Source organism: Rhinopithecus roxellana, chromosome 7 (genome assembly GCF_007565055.1).
Source record: "Rhinopithecus roxellana isolate Shanxi Qingling chromosome 7, ASM756505v1, whole genome shotgun sequence".
Taxonomy (NCBI): domain Eukaryota; kingdom Metazoa; phylum Chordata; class Mammalia; order Primates; family Cercopithecidae; genus Rhinopithecus; species Rhinopithecus roxellana.
The window spans coordinates 66,026,587-66,050,307 of record NC_044555.1 but is presented as its reverse complement, the minus strand read 5'-3'; the positions used below and the strand labels follow the sequence as shown (position 1 = coordinate 66,050,307).

Below are 23,721 nucleotides of genomic sequence, written 5' to 3'. Positions count from 1 at the left end.
TACATCAATGCCCTTCCCCCAACCCACTCATTTCTGTCCAATCTCCAGCCAGTAAGGCCACTGTTCCCAATCCAGGCATGTCATTGTAGCTACTTGGAAGGCTGAGGCAGGAGAATTGCTTGACCCTGGGAGGTGGAGGTTGCAGTGAGCCGAGATCACACCATTGCACTCTAGCCTGGGTAACAAGAGTGAAACTCCATCAAAAAAAAAAAAAAAAAAAAAAAAAAGAACGAACAATAAATGAACAGCCCTCCCCAAGGAAGGGTGAGGGGTATGATTTGGCCTGCTGCTTGCCTGTGTGGGTTGTCTTCCGTGCCACTCACCTCTGGATAGGCTACAAGAATGAGTGGCCCACTAACTCCTGCCCTGTGTGGCTAGTGGGAGGTAAAGAGGGGGCATAAAAAAGCCACGAAGTGTAGCCTAGGCAACATGGTAAAACTCTGTCTATACAAAAAATGCAAAAATTACCTGGGTGTGGTGCTGCATGCCTATAGTCCCAGCTACTGGGGGGCTGAAGTGGGAGGATCACTTGAGGCCAGGAAGTCAAGGCGGCAGTGAGCTGTGATTGTGCCACTGCACTGCAACCTGGGTGACAGAGCGAGACCCCACCTCAAAACACACACACACACACACACACACACAAACACAAACCTGAGAAGTGAAAAGGGGCATCTCAGCTGGGTGCAGTGGCTCACCCTGTAATACCAACACTTTGGGAGGCTGAGGTGGGAGGATCACTTGAGCCCAGGAATTTGAGACCAGCCTGGGCAACATAGTGAGACCCTCATCTCTACAAAATATATTTTTTTAAAAATTAGTTGGGTGTGGTGGCACACACCTGTAATCCCAGCTGTTTGAGACGCTGAGGTCTATAGTCCCAGCTACCAGGGGGCTGAAGTGGGAGGATCCCTTGAGCCCAGAAGGTAGAGGCTGCAGTAAGCCATAATTGGGCCACTGCACTCCAGCTTGGGTGACAGAGTGAGATCTTGTCACAAAAAAAAGAAAGAATAAAGAAAGAAAGAAGAAAGAGAGAGAGAGAGAGAGAGCGAGAAAGAGAGAAAGAAAGGAAGAAAGGAAGAAGGAAGAAAGGAAGAAAGGAGGAAAGAGAAAGGAAGGAAGGAAGGAAGGAAGGAAGGAAGGAAGAGAGAGAGAGAGAGAGACAAGGGAGCCAGGCACAGTGGCTCATGCCTGTAATCCCAGCACTTTGGGAGGCTAAGGCACGTGGATCACTTGGAGGTCAGGAGTTCAAGACCATCCTGACCAACATGGTGAAATCCCATGTCTACTAAAAATATAAAAATTAGCCAGGCGTGGTGGTGCATGCCTGTAGTCCCAGCTACTCGGGAGGCTGACACATGAGAATCGCTTGAACCCGGGAGGTGGAGGTTGCAGTGAGCCAAGATCGCGCCACTGCACTCCAGCCTGGGTGACAGAGGGATACTCAGTCTCAAAGAAATTAAAAATTAAAAAAAAAAAAAAAAAAAAAGAGAAGAAAGAGAAAAGGGGCACCTCTGAATCAGGATTTTGATTCAGCTCACTGATGCCTGGTAAGCTACCACAGGATGAGAAAAGTATACTTAGGAATTGCCACTATGCACTGCCAATGTTCTTTGTTTCCCTTGTAAATTTCTTTAGGTTTTGGTAAAATTCCTTTGGATAATTACAGTCTTTTATTTTCTTTCCAACTTTTATTTTAGGTTCAGAGGGTGTATGTGTAGGTTTGTTAGAAGGGTAAATTGTTTCTCATGGGGGTTTGGTGTACAGATTATCTTGTCACCCAGGTAATGAGCATCAGCACTAATAAGTAGTTTTTCAATCCTCTCCTTCCTCTCACCCTCCACCCTCAAGTAGGCCCTGGTGTCTATTGACCCTTTCTTTGTGATCACGTGTACTCAATGTTTAGCTCCCATTTATAAGTGAGAACATGCGGTATTTGGCTTTCTGTTCCTTCATTGATTCACTTAGGAGCAGCCTTTCTTTTTTTTTCTTTTTTTTTTTTTTTTGTTGAGACAGAGTCTTGCTCTGGTATGATTTCGGCTCACTGCAACCTCCGCCTCTCGGGTTCCTGCTATTCTCCTGCCTCAGCCTCCTGAGTAGCTGGTATTACAGGTGCCCGCCAACAATGCCCAGCTAATTTTTGTATTTTTAGTAGAGACAGGGTCTTGCCATGTTGGCCTGGTTTGTCTCGAACTCCCGACCTCAGGTGATCTGCCTGCCCCAGCCTCCCAAAATGCTGAGATTACAGGCATGAGCCACCACGTCTGGCCAGTATTTGGCTTTCTGTTTCTGCGCTGATTCACTTAGGAACAGCGTTTCTCAAAACTGCCAAAGAATGAGGTGGGGCTGAAGGAGGTTGTAGAGGTGATGGTGGTGATGGGGGGTGGAGGTCAGAATGGCTCACCCTTGGGCTACAGAGGAAGAAGTTGCCATGTTTGGCTTAACTGGGGCAAAAGTAAAAGACCCCAAAGCCTCAGAAACTGGAATAGCTGGTCAGGGAACTCCTGAGACTTGGCCCAGGTTGCATGCAACTGGAACGGCATTGTTATCTAGTTTCCAAAAGGGGCTTGCTCTTTTCTAGAAGGTCTGAGAGACAGGATCCAGTCTAGGTGGAGGGCCAGAGCTGCTGTGAAAGTTGGAGCTCAGAGGAGGTAGTTTAACTCAGTAGCGGAGCAGAAAGCACTGATAAGTTGCTTGCTCTCAACGGCGGCTCTGTCACTCAGTTGGGTGACCTTAGTGTGGTGGTCACAGTGATCCCCCTTCAAGGAAGGATCTGTTGCTCCCTCTGCTATCGGCAGGGCTGTTGCAGACACCCTCAGCCCTTAGCAGCTCCAGAAAGCGCCTCATCAAGGTCATCGCTTTCTGGGGGAAATCCCCATTCGTTGACCCGCCAGAGCTTAAAAATTCAACCATGTGTTGGCCCAACTCAGGACAACTCTGAAAAGCCAGTCTTGCTCCAGAGCTTCCCGTGGGGATGGCTGAGGCTGTCCCAGATTCTGCATCACAGCTGACTCCACCATCCACCCTCCCTCCCTTCTGCTCCCCCAGTTCTTTCTCCTCCTTTCCAAGAGTACTTAACATCCTACAGGCTCAACTCTGCCTCAGGAGTCTCCTTCCCGGGGAGCCCACCTTGAGATACTTAGGTGAGTTAATTTGTCTCACGGAGCCTGGCTTCCCTCACCTGTCGAGTAGGAGTGACGACGACCCACTGGAGGCTCGCTCTGCACATTCAGTGAGATGCTATACGCTTCAGGTGAGCCGCGGGTACCTGGGAGTGATGCTCATTAGCATGTTCAGAGAGCTTGCTGACTGGAAATGGCAGCTAGTTGCTGCAAGAGATTGTTTCACGCTTTCAACCTGCACCTAACTGAGTGTTTTGAGGCTCTGCTTGTTCCTCTGAAAGGTGTCCTTTGTTTACTGAAGTCTATCCTGCTGTGTAGTTCAGCTGTAGTTCAGCTGTGCTAGCTCCGCGTGTGGCATGGCAATCGATGGGATGGTGACAGAAGCCCCCAGGGGAAGGGATGAGGTAGCTGGGTCCCCAGAATGGGAAGCCATCCCTGCAGGAGATGTTTCTCATATTTTTTGAACCCCAGGGGGTAGTGGCATCGTGTTAGGGCAGGGGAGCTGCTGTCTTCAGGGGGCCACAGCAGGACTGCAGTTTCTGAAAGCACCAGCACCATCTCTGATGCCTCCCAAGTCCCTTTGGCTGTGATGGTAAATAGAATGTACCCTGGGCTTACAAGAGAGAACACACCATTTTCCTTTCTTAGGAGGCCCTGGGGGAATCCAGAGGAACCTGTAAGTCTTCTGGCCTTGGTGGGCTACCTTGTGGTGGGTAAGCATTGACTTAAAACAATTATTTTTATATTCCAGAAGTAAGACAAAATACGCTCTCAGTCTGTTCATTGGAGAAAAATGTAAAAATACAGATAAATGTATGCACATGAAAACAAAAAGACAAAAGAAAAAATAATTTGTTAAAGCACATAATGTTTGGGGGCATACCTTTCCATCTGTTTTCTTCATAGTCACATGTCAATATGCAGCAGAGGCACATCATCTGACCCTTTAAAATATGTCATTTGCACTGTATACACTTTGCAGAGCAAGAGAAAACAGTTGAAATAATAGGGGTGATTTTGCCCACCAGTTCACTCAAGGAATGAACATGAGATGGAAGCCACAGATCTTCTATTTCCTCCGTTGCTTTCAATTCAAATGTCTCTCCAATCTTGCCAAGTGATACTAGTGTCTAGGGTACATATTTCTCACACAGTATGGCCCCTACATGTGAGCAAATTACTGCATCTGGGACTCACTCTGAGAAACAGTGACCTTGCTGTGTAGAATTTAGTGTTGAGTCTCTGCTATGTCACTGTCCTGTGTATTTTCAAAGGCAGTTTTGACTATTGGTGATTTCAATCTCTGATCGCCTGTCTTTAGAAGGCACCCCCTCCAGAGGGTGCAGTTTCACTGCACATCGGTTTATGACACTTAGGATGTTTTCAATGTTCCAGTAGGAACTAAGATGCTGAGGTGAGCATCCCTTTTTCATAACATACTGGCTTCTCTTGTCGAGTCATTCTCTTTTCTTTTCTTTTTTAGAGACAAGGTCTCGCTATATTGCCCAGGCTGATCTCAAACTGGACTCAAGTGATCTGCTCACATCGGCCTCCCAAAGTGCTGGAATTACAGGCATGAGCCACTGTGCCCGGCTGATTCCTTTCTTTAGACTACATTTCTAGACATAGAATTGTGCCAATTTCCCCTCCAGAATGATGGGATCGGCACACATTCTTGCCAAGAGGGTAGGACCATGCCTGTTTTCCTATTCCTTGCCAACACTGAACATATCATTCCAAAAAAATCAGGGTGTGTGTGTGTTTTTTAATATGCAACCCATATACTTGGCACATAATTCAAGCGATATAAAAGCCTTTATGGTTAAAAGTAACCTTGTCATCTCTTCTCCCCTAGTTTCTCTTAGTTTTCTTCCTGAGAGGCAACCCCTGTTAAAACTTTCTTGAGTCCCCTTCCAGAAAAACCCCAGGCACGTGCTATCCAATAGAGCAGCCACTAGCCACATGTGGTTATCAAGCTTTCAGCTCTTCCAAATTGAGATGTACTGTAAATATAAAATACACACTGAATTTCAAAGGCAGTACAAAAACCAGAATGTAAAATGTTTCATTAATAACAGTTCATATGGATTACGTGTTGAAATGATAATATTTTGGATGTATTGAGTTAAATAAAATGTTATTAAAATTATTTTCACCTGTTCCTTTTTACTTTAAAAAAATATGCCAGGCATGGTGGCTCACGCCTGTAATTCCAACACTTTGGGAGGCCTAGGTGAGGGGGATTGCTTGAGCCCAGGAGTTCAAGACCAGCCTGGGCAACATAGTGAAACCTTGTCTCTACAAAAAATATTAAAACTAGTCAGCCACAGTGGCATGAGCCTGTAGTTCCAGCTACTTGGGAGGCTGAGGTGGGAGGGTTGCTTGCGGCTTGGGGGTCGAGGCTGCAGTGAGCCTTGATCACTGCACACTCCAGCCTGGGTGACAGAGGGAGACCCTGTATCCAAAAAAAAAAAAAAAAAAAAAAAAAAAAGGCTACTAGAAAATTTTGAATCACACCTGTGGCTTGCAGTATATTTCTATTGACCAGAGCCAGTCTGTGCATACTGACGTATTTGCTCCTAGGTTTTCCCCACCAACCTCCCTTTTTTTTTCTGAGACGAAGTCTCATTCTGTTGCCCAAGGCTGGAGTGCAGTGCTGCAATCTCAGCTCACTGCAACCTCCGCCTCCCGGGTTCAAGTGATTTTCCTGCCTCAGCCTCCTGAGCAGCTGGGTTTACAGGTGTGCACCACCACGCCCAGCTAATTTTTGTATTTTTATTAAAGATGGGGTTTCACCATGTTGGCCAGGCTGGTCCTGACCTCAGGTGATCTGCCTCCCTCTGCCTCCCAAAGTGCTGGGATTACAGGCGTGAGTCACCGTGCCCAGCCCTTCCTCCCTTTTTATTTACTCTAACGCTGGCATCTCAGGCACACAGCAGAAGGAGTGCCCGACCAAGGCTGTGATTTGCACATTGCTAGGTGCTGCTGGGCAGCCTCGCTAGCCAAAGCTAAACCTGCATGAAGCTGGGTTGCAGGCAGAGATCAGCTGGCCCAGGCACCGGGGGAGGTGCCCTGCTCTCCCCCAGCCAGGTCACCAGAGCTACTTGTCACTTCCCAAGCTGGAACCTCAGGGTGGCCGTGCTGTTTTGCCTTTGGAACATCTGTAACATCTGAAGGCATGTAACATCATCCCTTTTCTTTTTCTTTTTCTTTTTCTTTTTCTTTTTTTGAGACAGAGTTTCACTCTTGTTGCCCAGGCTGGAGTGCAATGGCGCAATCTCGGCTTACTGAAACCTCCGCCTCCTGGGTTCAAGCGATTCTCCTGCCTCAGCTTCCCGAGTAGCTGGGATTATAGGCTCGTGCCACCACGCCTGGCGAATTTTTTTGTATTTTTAGTAGAGACGGGGTTTCTCCATGTTGGTGGGGCTGGGCTTGAACACTTGACCTCAGGTGATCCGCCCACCTTAGCCTCCCAAAGTGCTGGGATTACAGGCATGAGCCACCGCTCCCGGTCTCATGCCTTTTCTATAAAAACAAAACTTTTCAATCCATATTGATCTCTGGGCCACTGCAAAGGGATTCTCTCTCACCCTGAAAGGTTTTGTTAGGCCAAGCCTCCTGCCTCCAGGGAGGTGAAGGTCGGTTTGGTCTAGGGATGTGAGGTGAGCTGTATGTCACAACCCATGAAATGGAAAAACAAATGATTTTTTCATAATTGTCTTTGCTTTGCTGTGAGGTTACATTTTGTCCTCGAAAATACAAGCTATTGATTTTTCCCTCTGTATATACAAATCCATTTATAATCCTACTATTGCAGAAAAGTAAAAACTTTAGAAAAAAAGAAGAAAGAAAAACAATTTAGCTACCGGGGAAAACATACAGGAAACTAGAACATGTGAGGATTCCATTAAGTTCCAGGATTAAGTTGGGCTGGTTTGGAGTGTTAATGCAGAAAAGACTAGCAAGGAAAGATCAATGAAAACCATCTGCTTCTGAGAGAGGGCCAGGTGCCACCCTGACAGACGGGCCTGAGTGTGGGCCTGGCGCGGGGCCAGCTGATGCGCGGCCGAATGGCAGAGAGCAGAATCTCTCCCCAGCATGCGTGGCAGTCACCCAAACACAGCCGAGGCGTGGCTACTGAGGCCTGCAACTCCTGACCTCCGGCTTTCTGAGGCTGAATTCTGCAGGGTGCTTAGGGCGTTACGTGGAGGCCACTCCAAGGAGGCAGGCAGGAGGTGGTTGTGAGCTAGTGTTGTTTAGGAAGGGGCTCACTTGAAAAGCATTCTTGGTTAGGCATGGTGGCTCACACCTATAATCCTAGCACTTTGGGAGGCTAAGGCAAGTGGATCGCTTGAGGCCAGGAGTTTGAGACCAGCCTGGGCAACACAGTGAGAGCCCTGTCTACGATTTTTTTTTTTTTTTTGAGATGGAGTCTTGCTCTGTTGCTCAGGCTGGAGTGCAGTGGTGTGATCTTGGCTCACTGCTACCTCCACCTCCCAGGTTCAAGCGATTCTCCTGCCTCAGCCTCCCAAGTAGCTTGGATTACAGGCACGTGCCACCACACCCGGCTAATTTTTTGTATTTTTAGTAGAGACAGGGTTTCACCATGTTAGCCAGAATGGTCTCGAACTTCTGACCTCAGGAGATCTGCCCGCCTCAGCCTCCCAAAGTGCTGGGATTACAGGTATGAGCCACTGTGCCCGGCCACTAATAGAGATCTTTTAAGTGTTTTCACAAAAAAGGGTAAATATGTGAGGTGATGAATAGAGCTTGATTAGGGAGATCATTTCACAATGTATACTTACATCAAAACATCATGTTGGCCGGGTGTGGTGGCTCATGCCCGTAATCCCAGCACTTTGGGAGGCCGAGATGGGTGGATCACGAGGTCAGGAGATCGAGACCATCCTGGCTGATATGGTGAAGCCCCTTCTCTACTAAAAATACAAAAAATTAGCTGGGCGTGGTGGCGGGCGCCTATAGTCGCAGCTACTCGGGAGACTGAGGCTGAGGCAGGAGAATGGTGTGATCCTGGGAGGTGAAGCTTGCAACAGTGAGCCGAGATCGCGCTACTGCACTGCAGCCTGGGCAACAGAGCAAGACTCCGTTTCAAAAAAATAAAAATCAACAACAACAACAACAAAAACATGTTGTGCACCTTAAATAAATACAAGGTTTATTTGTCAATCATACTTTGATAAAGCTGGAGAAAAATTTCCCTTGATCTTTGGCCTATTAACTGTTTTGAGAGGTGAGGGCAGAGAGTAGTGGCTTGGCATTAGCTTGGTGTTACCAGTGAACCTTTTCTCTCAGTCAAAATGGATGCACATGTCGATAATGCATCTTTCCTTTTCAAGAAAAGGATTCTTTTTTTTTTTTGGAGACGGGGTCTCACTCTGTCACCCAGGCTAAAGTGCAGTCGCACAATCATGGCTCACTACACCCTCGACGTCCCAAGAGCAGTGATCCTCCTGCTTCAGCCTCCCCAGTAGCTGGGACTACAGGCACGCAACACCATGACTGGTTAGTTTTTGTAATTTTTTTAGAGACGGGGGTTTTGCTGTGTTGCCCAGGCTGATCTTGAACTCCTTGACTCAAATGATCTACCCACTCTCTTCTTCCAAAATGCTGGGATTACAGGCGTGAGCCACTGTGCCTGGTGAAAATGATTCTAATTTATCCCGACCCATGGCAGTATGTGTGGATGACCATGAGTTTCACCCCTCCTTTCATCTGTGCCCTTTGTCATGTGACTCTGCAGTGCCTTCCCACAGCAGATGCGTTGATCTTACCCAGCTCTGGACATTGTCTCAGGCACGTGTTTTGCTTTGGCCAATGGGCTATCAGCCGGCATGACCCAGAGGCTCAAAGTGGCTCATACATTGGAGCTTGCTCTCTCTTAGGCCTCTGCCATCTCCACGGTATTTTTAAATGTTTTATCTATTGATTTAAAGAGACAGGATCTTGCTCTGTCTTCCAGGGCTGGAGTGCAGTGGCACAATCACGGCTCACTGCAGCCTCAACATCCTGGCCTCAAGGATCCTCCTGCCTCAGTCTCTGGAGTAGGTGGGACTACAGGCGTGCACCACCATATCCGGCTCCATCTCCATGAGAGTATGTCCTGGCTAGCCTGCTGGATGATGAGAAACATTTAGGGCAAAGCTGAGTTGAAGCTTGATTAGCCGTCAACCAGCTGCCTCCCAAACATGTGAGCAAGTTCAGCCGAGATCAGGAGAGCCACCTAACCAACCATCCAGATCCACCAACACTCACTGTTGTATGCTCTGAGCTGAGTTGTAGCAGAAGCTAATTGATACATCCAACAGGCTGGAGGCCCTGAATTCGCCTTGGGTATGCAGGGGAAGGAGAAATTGGCTTTTCACATGCTTTCCAGCCAGCGCTGCCCCACTGATAATATGTATAGAGGAACTGGTACAAATTTGTCTCCCATTGCAGAAGGCCCAACAGCAGAATCCTGGGAGATTTCAGTGACCCAGAGTCACAAATTATGCCATTTTGGAACTATGTATGACTTTTTAATATGATCACCTATAAAACCTTAAGGGCCCCTTTAGAAAAATGTTCAAAAATCACATGTGGGCAAAAAGCTCTGTATATGTAACTAGAGCCAGCTAATGTTTGTTTTAGAAACTTTCCTATTTCCTGACTTGCAAAAGTTTGCCCTTGCAGACTCAGCAGGGTAATAACACTGGTGTCTGCATTAATGTCCTATGTCTATAACTAGAATCTCTTGTATCCACGTAGAAGTAATTTTAGTTGTTCTCACAGCAGGGTCGTAATTCTTAAATACTTAAAATATTATGTATGTTGTCTCTCCTGATGAATGGAACATTTTTTCATCTCGCTGTTAACAAACTTAGATTCTCTCAAGTGATTGAAAAGCACTTTGCAAGCCTAAAGTTCTATAAAAACTCTAAGTAATAGCAACAATAAAACCTTATTAGCCATTTCGGGCTCTGAATCAAGATTTTCAATTCTTGGCATCTAATTAAGCCTTTTACATTCTAAAAGAACACGTAGCATTATACCTCGCTCCAAACGCTTCCTTTCCTGATCGGGATTAGAAAATTGGTCACGACTTTGCAAGAGGCACACAAATGCAACTCTAAATAAACGTGTCTTTGGTATTGCTTTCAAACATTACAAGCCTCAGTGCTGGCTAATGTTGCTAGCTGCTGATAGCCTTGGGGTTGCGGGAAGTCAGTACGAAAGCCATTGTTTTTGGATAACCTATGATGTCATTGTTGCTTTAGGGGCATTATCTTCTTAGATATATCTTCACACCTATATTATGAGGCAGGTAGAATATTATCCTTATATTATCCTTTTTTTTTTTTTTTTTGAGATAGGGTCTTGCTCTGTTGCCCAGGCTGGAGTGCAGTAGCACAATCACAACTCTGCAGTCTTAACCTCTTGGGCTCAAAGCGATCCTCCCACCTCAGCCTTCCTAGCAGCTGGGACTATAGGTATGCACCACCACACTTGGCTAATTTTTGAATTTTTTGTAGAGACGGAGTTTTGCCAGGTTGCCCAGGTTGGTCTCGAACTCCTGGGCTCAAGTGATCTGCCAGCCTTGGCCTCCCAAAGGGCTGGGATTACAGGGTTGAGTCACTGCACCTGGCCCATCCCTAATTTATGGAAAAATGAGATACAAGGGCCAGCAAAAGCTTATGAGTTGAGGCTTCAAACTCATCAGCCTTAGAAACCGAAGCACTCTGCTACAAAATCCTAGATTTTCATATGCCTGGTTCTGCAACTCTCTTGATGTATAATCTATGCCAGCTCTGTCCAATACCGTCGCCTGAACTGTATTGTGATTAGTCCAATAGAATGTGCAATGTGACTAGTTCAATCTGAGATGTACTATGTCAGACACACCAGATGTTAAAGACAGTATGAACGAAAAGAATTAAAAATATCTTATTTTCATGCTGATCACATATTGAAATGATCCTATTTTGGACACATTGGGTTAAGTAAAGTATATTGTTTTGGTCAATTTCACCTGTTTCTTTTTATTTTTGTGTACATGGCTATCAGTATTGGAGATTACATATGTGGCTTGAATTCTATGTCTATTGGGCAGCGCTGCTCTATGGGAAGAGAGGTAGAAAAGGTCAATGTTGGGATAAAGCAGCCCAGTGGACAACCTCCCAGGCCTGTCTCCAGGTTGAAGGAACTGAGTGAGGAAATTATTCCTTAGAATTAAGCAGCAAATGGGCTTGAAAACCAAATACAGCCATGCTCTTTGGATTGGAGTCGAGAGCTACAGACCGTGTCCCAGCACCACCTGCTAGCCTGCCATGGTGAGCGGCCACTTCCAGCATGCATACATCTTTGTGACTGGGTTCTCGGGTCTTTTTGGGTTCCTTGGTGGGTCTAGTTGCCAAGAGCTGGTGGAATCTATAGTGAGCAGCTGAGAGAAAATGACCAGAAAGAGGGGTAGCACAAAACATAGCTCTGTGGCTCTTGGACAACCTCCTGACAGTTCAGAAAACGTACTGAACTTTCTCAGGGTCCCTGTTGCACACTGGGCTTTCCAGGAAGCAGGACTCTGAGGTGGACTTTAGTGTGCGGGAAGTTTATTAGGGAGCGCCTGTGGGACCCATGACTGAGGAAGGGAAGAGAAGAAAGCAAGAGTGGGCAGAAGGAGAACTTGAGCTGTGATGCAGTCTTTAGGGAAGTCTTAGCTCACTCTATCAGGAGGTTGAAAGATTGAATGACCGTTGGAGCCGTCCCAAGATGGGATGAGAGGGCTGAGCCTTAATTCCCCCTTGTCAATCAGTCATCAGACATGGGCTATCCTGGGAAAAGATGTGGCCATGGCCATAGCTAAGGGCCTGATGGGGAGGGGGAAGGGTGTCTTCTGGTGGCGTTCTTTGAAGCTAAGGGAAGAAGTCCTTCATTCCAAAAGAAGCGACACAGCTGGCATGTGAATCTGGGTCCCCTAACTCCTTGTCCAGCATTGATTCTCCCATTCTGCCCAACCAGAGGATCCAAGCTGTTGTTCAGAGCAGGACATTTATACAAAGACAAACCAGAATAATCAGGATCTGGAGCCAGGAAGGCACTTTGCAAAGGAAACAGACTGTGAGCTTTCTAATTCTGCTCCTCTTTGCAAAAGTGCCCATTGTCTCACTGGATGTGTCAATCCTGGAGCAGTCAAGGATCATGGGAGGCTTACTAAGGATGCAGCCAAGATCTGCTGTGAGTGTGGGCCAGTGAGCTTTGTTATGTCCTCTTATGTAGATGGCTCTCTAACCTCAACTAGCAGTGTCATCAATCTAAGATGGCAAACACGACTCATCAAAACAAACATGGTCGTCTCAACTGCTGGAGAGGCAGGAGCTCCTGTGCCTGTACACTCATCTAAGCGGCATGGTTGCTCTTGTGTCCTTTGCCTCTCATTTTTGGCATGGTTTCCCAGCAAGAGGCCCTGCTCATATGCCAAGTACATGTTCAGGTCAAGGGCCCTCAGTGACGGCAACACTCTCAAAAGAGGTTAGGAAGGTGATCAGTTGTGGTGGCTGCCCCATGCTTTCTGGGGGATGTGTTCTGAGCGAACAGTGTTGGACTACAGGGCCGTCAAAATCTTGGGGGGCGGGTGGGAGAGAAGGGGACAATAGTGTCCAAAACCAGCTTGGAAAATGAAGGACTGGATCCAGCAAGGCTGACTCTTCTATTTCTGTCATTGTTTTTCTTAGGCAAGTTGCCCTTTTTTGTTATGGTTAACATAGGAGTAATTCAGCCTTCGCAGGGCCCCAGCAAAACCAGATGGAACCATATCTCTCCCGGACAGATGGGGGTCGAGGCTCGTTTTTCAGATAAATCTGTGTACAGAGCCCTGAGGGAGGGGGTATGGATAAACACACGTGAAATAGAAGCCGGGTAATGAAAGCTCCAAGCAGAGCAGCACATAATCAGGCAATTATTGAACTAAGACTATAGCTTTAAGTCCTGAAACGTCTGAGTCAGAAAATTATTCTAATAATAGTTAATAAGAACATAATCCTTAACTGTAAGAAACAAGGAAAGATGTCTAGAAGATGAACTGCAGGCTACAGCTGAGTTAACAAACAAAAACGCAGATTTGTGATGATTTTAACCAAAAAGAATGGAACAATAGTAAATGCACTGAGGCTTGGAAAAGGGGAGAAGGCACCAGCGGGAAACAGGAAAAACCCGCTTTGCTTTGATTAGCTGTTAATGAGTGTTTGACTGAAAGTAGAGCACACTCTTTTACTGCCATCTTGTGGCCAAATACAGAACTGCAACCTACTTAGAAGGGTCTTTTTCTCCCCTTCCTCTTTTTCTTTTCTTTTCTTTCTTTTTTTTTTTTTAAAGAGACCATGGATGCTGCTAACCTCCCTCCTCTTTTTCTATTTGCCATTCTTGTGCCTCGGTCCCCAAAGTGGAAGCCAAGTGATTGGATTTGCCCCACCGTTTCACCTCTGTGGATTCCAAGTCCCAGCTCTATTACATGATAGAACCATAGCCTTTTTTACCTCCATCAAGGCCCTTGGCCCTTTCTTCCCTCCATCAAGAGATACACGTTCCAGCGTGACCCCCTGTTGGAAATGTGTGTGCTGTGTGGTGTGTACCACACATGTCGGGGTGACACTTGACGAGGACCCAGGTAAAGTGGGGCCAGGAACTTATACAATTTGGGGGTTCCACTTTAAGTAACAGTATATAGGATTCCAGGTACACACTTTAGTATGAAAAGAAATCACAAGAAATTCTGAATTTTGAAGAGTTGACAAGTACCCTAAACCTCACAAAATTCAGACAATGTAACAGGATGTTTTTATTAATTAACTGCCTAACACACCTCTATAGTAGTTTTTAATCTTGCCATTTTCAGCTGCATACTGGTTGATCGATTTTCGGCGGGATCAATGATTCCAAAAATGTGTGTGTGTGTGTGTGTGTGTGTGTGTGTGTGTGTGTGTATGTACACACACATTTAATACATTATATATATATATATTATATAGTTAATCTGAAATTAGGGCATATAAGGGCAATTCAAATGCCTTCTTAAATTTCCTCTACATTGTGCAGGGCTACGTAATTATGTAATCAAATTACTCTTATGGGATAAAAATTGACTCGTTGATAAATATGTTTTTTTAGGGCATTTTGCTGTGTCAGTGGCAATTTGGCCTGCTGTTTCATCTGGAACTGCCAGACTTCATCAGGACAAGGGACATCAGGTACTCCAAGATGCAGTCCAATTCACTGGGCTGGATAAAACATGGGACTTCACACACAGACCTGCTTTCTGTTTTTTATACTGATGTAGGTTTGTGCCCTATAAACCAGGAATTCTGATCCATTCTATTTCACATACATTCCATCAGAAAAGAAAAATGTATGGTACGTTCATAATTGTGTACATTGCATCACCGAATATATTCCAGACGGGGAGAATTTCCGTTTTGTCTAGGCTTGGATGGCAACTGAATCCTCTGCTTACAAATTTTCATGTCTGAACTTTCCCACAGAGTAATTTCTGACTCCATGCTTTTCAAACCTTGTTTCTCTTCCACTGTACTTCTGGTTCTGGACACCATAAGATGGATTTACACTGAGGTCTAACCTCTGGGCCTGAACCAACTGGAGAGTCAATCCAGTGGGTGGTGAGAGTTTCCTAGAAGCCATTCTGACACTGGGATGGCTAGTAATGTCTTAAAAGTACACACAAAAGGCCAGGCACGGTAGCTCACACTTGTAATCTCAGCACTTTGGGAGGCTGAGGCAGGCAGATCACCTGAGGCGGGGAGTTCGACACCAGCCTGGCCAACATGTTGGAACCCTGTCTCTACTAACAATATAAAAATTAGCAGGGCGTGGTGGCACAAGCCTGTAATCCCAGCTACTAGGGAGGCTGAGGCAGGAGAATTGCTTGAACATGGGAGTCGGAGGTTGCAGTGTGCCCAGATGGCGCCATTGCACTCTACTCTGGGTGCCAGAGCTAGACTCTACCTCAAAACAACAACAACGACAACAACAAAACAGCACACACAAAATATTCCACTAAACACGACTTAAATATATCCTCTACTCAACTTCCCCTTAGCTGGATAAATATATATATATATATATATAAATCCCCCAGTTACTCCAATGCAACCTGATCTAAGGGTGAGTATGGCCACCAGGAAGTAGGAGTAAAAGGCAACAGTGGCCTTAGATAGATAGACATCTAGATAGATAGATAGATGATAGATGGATGGGTAGATAAATAGATAGGTAGATAGATAGATAAGGTACCTTCTTCCTTCAAGAATCTTGCAGACATGGCTGGGCATGGTGGCTTGCACCTGTAATCTCGGCACTTTGGGAAGCTGAGGGAGGACAATCAATTGAGCCCAGGAGTTCAAGACCAGCCTGGGCAACACAAGGAGACCCTGTCTCTATTACAAAATTAAAAAAAAAAAAAGTCAGATGTGGCAGTGTGTTTGTGTGGTTCCATCTACTCAGGAGGCTGTCAGGAGGATTGATTGAACCTGGGAGGTCGAGGCTACAGTGAACCATGATCACACCACTGCACTCCGGCCTGAACAGCAGAGCGAGACCCTGTCTCAAACTAAAAAAAAAAAAAAGAAAAGAAAGAAGAGAAAAAGAGAAGTTTGCAGACCAATTGAGCATTTAAAGATGGCATGTAAGTACCTATGGTACAAGACAGAAAGTGAGAAGAGCCTTAGAAAGCATAAAGATAAACAAAAGCAGAAACAATAATGATAATGAAAAGCTACCAATCATTGAATGCTTACTGTTGCGGTCTGAATGTGTCCCCCAAAATTCACGTGTTAGAAATTTAATCCCTATGCAACAGTGTTGGGAGGTGGGGCCTTTGGGGAAATGTTTAGGTCATGAGGGTTCTGCCCTCGTCAATGAATTAATGCCACTATAAAAAGGGTTAGTGGGAGTGGGTTCACTCTCTTCTGCTCTTCTGCCACGTGAGGACACAGAGTTCCACAGAGTTCATTCTTTTTTGTCTTTCCATTTTCTGCCATGTGAAGACACAGTATTCCTCCTCTCTGGAAGACACAGCAACATGGTACCATCTTGGACCAGAGACTGAACCTGCCAGCACCTTGATCTCAGATGTCCCAGCCTCCAGAACTGCAATAAATCAATGTCTGTTCCTTATCAATTACCCAGTCTGTGACATTCTTTTATAGCAGCACAAAGGGAACTAAGACACTTACTGTGTGCCATATCATTTTCTTAGCATTTTATGTCTATAGTATCTTTTAAACCTCACAGCAACTCTATCGAGTATGTACTATTATTTTTTATGTTTTCGAGAAGGAGTCTTGCTCTGTTGCCCAGGCTGGAGTGCAGTGGCACAATCTTAGCTCACTGCAACCTCCACCTCTCAGGTTCAAATGATTCTCTTGCCTCAGCCTCCTGAGTAGCTGGGATTACAGGTGCTCGCCACTATGCCCAGCTAATTTTTGTATTTTAGTAGAGACAGGATTTCACCATGTCAGTCAGGCTGATATTGAACTCCTAACCTCAGGTGATCCACCTGCCTTGGCCTCTCAAAGTGCTGGAGTTACAGGCATGAGCCCAGCGCCCAGCCTTGTACTATTATTAACAACCCATTTTACAGATGCAGAAACTGAGGCTAAGAGAGGTTTCATGAGTTATTCAAGGTTACGTGGCTAGTGGATGGTACATTCTGGGAGCAGGGAGACTTACTTGTAGGAGGCTGGGTGACTCCCAGAATAGCTGGCTTTGGGGACAGTGATGTCATTTGCTGAGATGGGGAATGTAGGAGAAGAATACAGAAAGGAGTATAGCAGGAAAAGCGGCTTAGGAAAATGGTGAGGAGCTCAGTCCTGCCATGATGATTTGAAGTGTCTGTGGGACATCCACATAGAGATGGTGGGAGACAGTTGGATATATGAGTCCAGAGTTCAGCACAGAGATAGAGAGAGAGATCTGGGTGGGAAATGGACAGTGTGGGTCATTCCTGTGTAGTGGCAGTCAGCTCCAGAGGAGTGACTGGGGTCCTCTCAGCTGTGTTGGCTGCAAGAGAAAGCCAGGCTGTCAACTCTGGGAGTGGGCAGGGGAAGAAGGAATGGCCGGAGGGGAAGCAGAAAAGTGTTTCAGGGAGTTGTGGGAAGAAAGTGTTTCAAAAAGAGCTCATGGTCACAGTGGTAGACAGTGCAGATGAAGTTTGGGTCATCTAGATTTAACAGCAAGAAAGTACTGGTGTCTCAGTCTGGGTTGTCCCAGAAGCAGATCTCAAGAGAAAGGCTTGAGAGCAAACAGACTTAGATTTTAGGAGATTCAGAGAATATGGGTTTGGGAATGGGGATGTGGGACAGGAGAGAGAAGCCAGCAATAAAGGGAGTGTCACCAAGTCAGTTCCCACTGCAGGCAACTGGCACTCAGTCCCACGGGGGACCTCTGAGAGACAGTGTGGAACACAGAGCTCAGTTCTGTCACAGGCTAGGTTCTCAACAGGCAGAAACTGAAATGGAGTTTGGCATGCAAGATCGTCATTAGGAACGTCTGTGGAAGGAGGAGGAGGAAGTGGGGTTGGGCAGAGGGAAGGGTTGAATTGCAAAGCTGGCCTGATGAAGCCTGGAGCGATTGTGGGGAACGCTGAAGTACGTCTGGCCTGCCAGTGCTGTCTTGGAGTGGGATGAAATGACCAGTCATTGGCTGTGGGTTACCCCGGGGGAGGAAGTGCCTCTGGGCGAGGTGCAAACTTCATCTGCACTTAGCAGCTGGATGGAGGCTGTCTGCTCTACTGGGGCAACGAAATCTCTCCTTGGAGGGGAACCTGGGGAGCTCATCTCTGTGCCCACCACATTAGCCCACCTTAGGGGTTGAGGAAGCTGCGGTATTTATACACCTGAGAATCATCAGTTGAAGCTGGCCTTGCTGCTCTGTTGTACACACAAGGAGTAGCGCTCCACGGCTTCACGCAGATAGCAGCAATCAGAAGCCGCAGGGGCACAGGAAGAGGTCAGGCCTGAGCCGTGTGGGTGGGGCGCCCCCAAGTGGATGAGAGTAGTTTCAGTGAAGCACTGCTGGTAGGGAGGAAGTCAGCTGTGGTTTTACCTCAGCTGTGTGACTTTCACTCCTGTGGCCATGGCTGATTGATCCATGAGAAGACACCTGACCCACACCGGGCCAATCAGAACCCTTCCCTGGGATTTTCAAACTGGGACTAATGAAGGCGAACAAGTTGAACCTTCCCTGGGGGTGGGAGCCACAAGATAGACGCTCTGGAGAAGCTAGGAGTCACATGGAGGAAAGAATGCCATCACTCCAAACAGAGAAGCTCCGAGAAGAGAGAGTGTGGGGGCCACAAGAAAAAAGTCTCGGGGGATCCTGGTGGCCCAGCTGCATCTCTTCCTGTCTTCTCTTCCCACAGCCCTGAGAGATTCCCAGCATCCTGCCAATACAACCCCCCATTGTGCTAAGCAAAGCTGGGCTGAATCTCTGGCTTTTGGAGAGGCAAGTTGGCCAGCAGAGTTAAGGAATGAGTGGGATGGAAGAAAATATTGCGAGTTCAGATGACTTCTAAAGAGCTGACAATGAAGAGGGCAGAGAGAGAGAGAGAGAGCAGGGGAGAGAGGGAGAGAATGCAGAAACTAGATGAGAACACAGGGTCAAGGAAGGGTTTTTTATTTTATTTTATTTTTTTTAAGATGTGGAAAACTTAAACATGTTTATGTGCTGAGGGTAAAGAGCCAGTAAAAGCAGCATAAATCATAACAACAGAATGTACTAAAACAAGGCCGACAGACAAAGCTATAAAAGCTTTAAAGATAAAGAAAATATGCCCTCAATAAAAATGAGGAGAAAAAGCAGAAGGGACATAACCCTGGCAGTGGAAGGCAGGCGTTGATTGTGGCCTGAGCACCCATAGTGAACACACATGGTCCCGGCAACCGCTTACTCTGGAGACAGAGGACAGTTCAAAGCCCTTAGCCTCTTGCTTCTTTCATCTCCTACAGGCTCATCCAGGGCACTCGAAAGGGGCCCTTTAGAAGCAGTTATCCGGTGATGAGGAGGTGGCATGTTCATTCAATCCTGTACACATAGCCTGGGGTGCTGACTCAAGACCACAGTTGAGAAGATGCTGCTGGAGAATCTGAGATGGAAGATGTGGGAGAGAAAGGATCTGACTGCTGGGCTGAGGTCCCTACATCACGGAGGAGGTGGTGTCCAGAGCACAGGAGATTAACCACAGATCAGAGGCTTGCCATGAGACAAGAGGGAAGGGAGAAAGCTTGTGTGTTGGTGGGGTGGAGGACAGGAAAGGGACTCCATTTGTAGAGTCAAAAGCAAGGGCATCTGGAGAGTTATCAGGAATGGGTTAGATGTATTATTTAGGAGGGATTTTGACTTCAGGTAACCAAACACCCAACTAACAGTGGCTTAAATCTCTACTGCTTAGTTAGCAAGAAGTCTGGAGGTAGACAGTTCCAGGGCTTGTCCACAGTTCATTGGTTGCATTGAGGCCTCAGCTCTGTCAGCCACTCTGCTGTGCCGTCCTTAGCTATTTCTCCCTATGCTTGTCACCTCGTGGTGTCAAGATGGCTGCTGCAGCTCCAGGCATCAAGTGCCTGTCTAGGATAGGAAGTCACGGACAGTCAGGTGGTGAGAAAACTTCTCCTCACTGCTTTTTATTTTTCCTTTTTATTATAAAGGAAGAAAAATTATCTTCAAGAGACTCCCAGGAGACTTCCCCTTATTAGCCAGAACTGAGTCACAATCCCATCACAGAGAGTATTACCTGAAGTTAAAAGATTTTTGCCTAATACCCAAACAAAATTGGGTTCTGTTAGCTGAAAAGAGGTGGAGGTATATCTTGAGCAGACAGCCCTAGGGTCTGCTGCAATGAGGTAGGGAGCTTGAGCAGAGGGAAATAGTTTTCAAATAGTCATGGAAGAGAAAGGAGAGAAAGAGATCATTGCCCAACGATGGTAAGGTCCAGCTCGGGGGTAGGGGGTGAGGACCCACTTAAGGGGGGCAGCACAGCCCTGGAAAAAGTCAGCAATGCCGATCTCTATCAGATGCCCCCCAAACCCTGCAATACTGAACGATCAAATTGCAAATAGAGTCTCATCATGTATGACCAACACTCAGGGTCCAGTTACAGGAAAAAGAAATCACTCCAGTTATTTTAAGCAGAAAGGGATTTAATTCTGGTGATCATGTTTTAGTCTGTTCAGGCTGCTATAACAAAATACCATAAACAAGATACCTTATAAACAATGGAAATTGATTTCTCATACTTCCAGAGGCTGGGAAGTCCAAGATCAAGGCTCCAGCAGAATCAGTGTCTGGTGAGGGCCCACTTCCTGGTTCATAGATGGTGTCTTCTCACTTTGTCCTCACATGGCAGAAAGGGCAAGGTAGCCCTCTGGGGTCCCTTTTATAGGGGCACAAATCCCATTCATGAGGGTTTCACCCTCATGACCTAGTTACCTCTCAAAGGCCCTACCTCCTAATACAATCATCTTGGGGGCTAGGATTTCAACATCAGAATTTTGGGGGACAAAAACATTCAGTCTATTGCAACTAAGTATTTGCAAAATTGGTGTATAGAAGGGAAGATGAGGCTTTGGACTGGCCCCCCAAGAATGACTATCAGAGTGACAGCACAGACTATTTGCCTGCTAGGGGAGCGACTCTACCTCTACCTCAATCAGGAAGGTGGGAATTAGAAGGCTCTATGGGGACTGGTGACTTCAAGAGCACGCTGCTTTAGCCGGGACCCAGGGAGCAGGAAGACACTCATGCTGTTGCTGCAACTGCCAGTTGACACTCATTAGGCTAGTGTTGGACACTGGAAGATTACTGCAGAAACTCACTGGCCCTACAATCATGCTTGTCAATGGGACATGGCCTCCGCCTTGCCCCACCTTCCAAATCATCTGAAAGAGCATCTAGTTGGGTAGACTTGAATTCACAACCAGAACCCTAGCTCCAAAAGAGTCTTGGAGTAAGTGCAGATTTTAGCTCTCCAGGCTCTGCAGTAGAGGAAGGTGTAGAGAAAGAGGGGTAGAGGATGGATGTCAAGAGAACAAACCCACCGCATCTGCTACAACTCTACTAACTTTTCCTGATCCTGAGGCTGCTCTGAAGAGCTCTTTCATACTTCAGATCACATAAAGCTTTGATGAATGTTTCTTTTCCTTTTTTTTCCTCCCCCCTTCCCCACCTCCACCTTTTTTTGAGACAGGGTCTTGTTCTGTCACCCTGGCGGGGGTGCAGTGGTTCGATCTCAGCTCACTGCAGCCTCTGCCTCCCAGGCTCAAGCAATCCTCCCACCTTAGCCTCCCGAGTAGTTGGGACGACAGGCGTGCACTGCCACACCTGGCTACTTTTTTGTATTTTTAATAGAGACAGGGTTTCATCATGTTGCCCAGGCTGGTTTCAAATTCCTGGGCTCAAGCAATCCACCTGCTCAGCCTCCCAAAGTGTTGAGATTACAGGTGTGAATCACCATGTCCAGCCCCTTTTTATTTTTAACTGTGCTGAAAAAAACCCACATAACATAGTATTTACTACCTTAACCATTGTTAAATGTATAATTTAGTAGTGTTAAGTATATTTACATTGTCATGGAATGGGATCTCCAAAACTTTTTCATCTTGCAAATCTGAAACTCTGTATCCCTTAAACAACAGCTCCCCACTCCTCCAACCAACTCCTGACAAACAACATGCTACATTTTGTTTCTATGAATTTGACTACTCTACATATCTTATATAAGTGGAATCGTACAGTGTTTGTTTTTTTGGTGACTAGTTTCTCTTTGGTGAATGATTCTTTAAAAAGAATCAGGCTAGTGTTACAGCTCTTTTAGGATTTGCCTAGCAGGTTTTTCGGTTTTTACTGGAAAGCCCCGCCTCCCCACAAATCGGGCTATCAAAATTTGCAATAAACAGATAGGACCCAGCTTATATTACAAATCTTTGCTGTGATGAGCTGAAACAGGCATATTCTACAATGTCAGTAACATAGCTACAGCGCAGCAGCCCAAAGGCACCCCTTTAAGCAGATTATATAATAATGTACATATTTTTCATAACCGAGAATGAGCATGAAGCTCTCAAAATGAGTGGTTCGGGAAGCCCTTGCTATAGCTGGGAGAATGCTACAGTTTCAGTGAATAGCGTTTCTAGCATGGGGTCAGCATACATTGTGTGGTAGGTGGAATTCCGAGATGGCCCCCAGATTCCCACCCCCAGAAGCACACGCTCTATAGATTCCCCTCCGTTTGGGTATGGGTGGGACTCATGGCTATGATGGCACATCACTCCTGTGATTAGGTTATGCCCTCATACCAGGTTGACTTTCAGGTAGGTCCAGCACCTTCAAAGCCATTAACAGAATCTCCTTGACATCAAATATCTCTCAACTGTTGAATCCCTTGCTTTAGGAAGAGCCCAACCTCTTTTAAGGATTCGCCTGATTAAGTCAGCACCACCCAGGGTAACCAACCTTTTCTTTTTCTTTTCTTTTTTCTCTTCTCTTCTCTTCTCTTCTCTTCTCTTCTCTTCTCTTCTCTTCTCTTCTCTTCTCTTCTCTTCTCTTCTCTTCTCTTCTCCTCTCCTCTCCTCTCCTCTCCTCTCCTCTCCTCTCCTCTCCTCTCCTCTCCTCTCCTCTCCTCTCCTCTCCTCTCCTCTCCTCTCCTTCCTTCCTTCCTTCCTTCCTTCCTTCCTTCCTTCCTTCCTTCCTTCCTTCCTTCTTTTTCTTGACGGGGTCTCACTGTTGCCCAGGCTGGAGTGCAGTGGCATGATCAGAGTTCACTGCAGCCTCTGCCTCCCAGGCTCAAGCGATCCTCCCACCTCAGCCCCCCAAGTAGCTGGGACTACAGGTGCGCACCACAAGGCCCAGCTAACTTTTGTATTTTTTGTAGAGACAGGCTTTTGCCACATTACCCAGGCTGGTCTAGAACTCTTGGGCTCAAGCAATTTGCCCACCTCAGATTCCTATAGTGCTGGGAGTACAGGTGTGCACCACGGAGCCTGGCCATAATCTCCCTTTCTTAAAGTCAATCTGTCCAGGTGCAGTGGCTCACACCTGTAATCCCAGCACTTTGGGAGGCCGAGGCGGGAGGATCACCTGAGGTCAGGAGCTCGAGACCAACGTGGCCAACATGGTAAAACCCCCATCCCTACTACTAATAAAAAATTACCCAGTTATGGCGGCATGTGCCTGTAATCCCAGCTACTCGGGAGGCTGAGGCAGGAGAATACCTTGAACCTGGGAAATGGGGATTGCAGTGAGCCGAGATTGCACCACTGCACTCCAGCCTGGGCGACAGAAAGAGACTCTTGTCTCAAAAAAAAAAAAAAGTCAACCTGCTATTAGGGCATAACCTAACCACTTATATAAGATATGTAGAGTACCTTTGAATTCTGCCAAAAACTTTTTTTTTTTTTTTTTTTTTTGAGATGGAATCTCGCTCCTTCGCCCAGGCTGGAGTGCAGTGGTACAATCAGCTCACTGTAGCCTCCACCTCCCTGATTCAAGTGATTCTCCTGCCTCAGCCTCCCGAGTAGCTGGGACTATAGGTGCGCGCCACCACACC

The 23,721-nt window shown here is 46.5% G+C and overlaps 1 non-coding gene across 1 annotated transcript; it reads left to right on the top strand.

Annotated features, from left to right (window-relative positions):
- The first annotated feature begins 21,970 nt into the window (after positions 1–21,970).
- On the top strand, positions 21,971–22,032 carry LOC115898870. The gene has a single exon (XR_004058526.1). It is a non-coding gene; the product is annotated as a U7 small nuclear RNA (small nuclear RNA).
- The last annotated feature ends 1,689 nt before the right edge of the window (positions 22,033–23,721 follow it).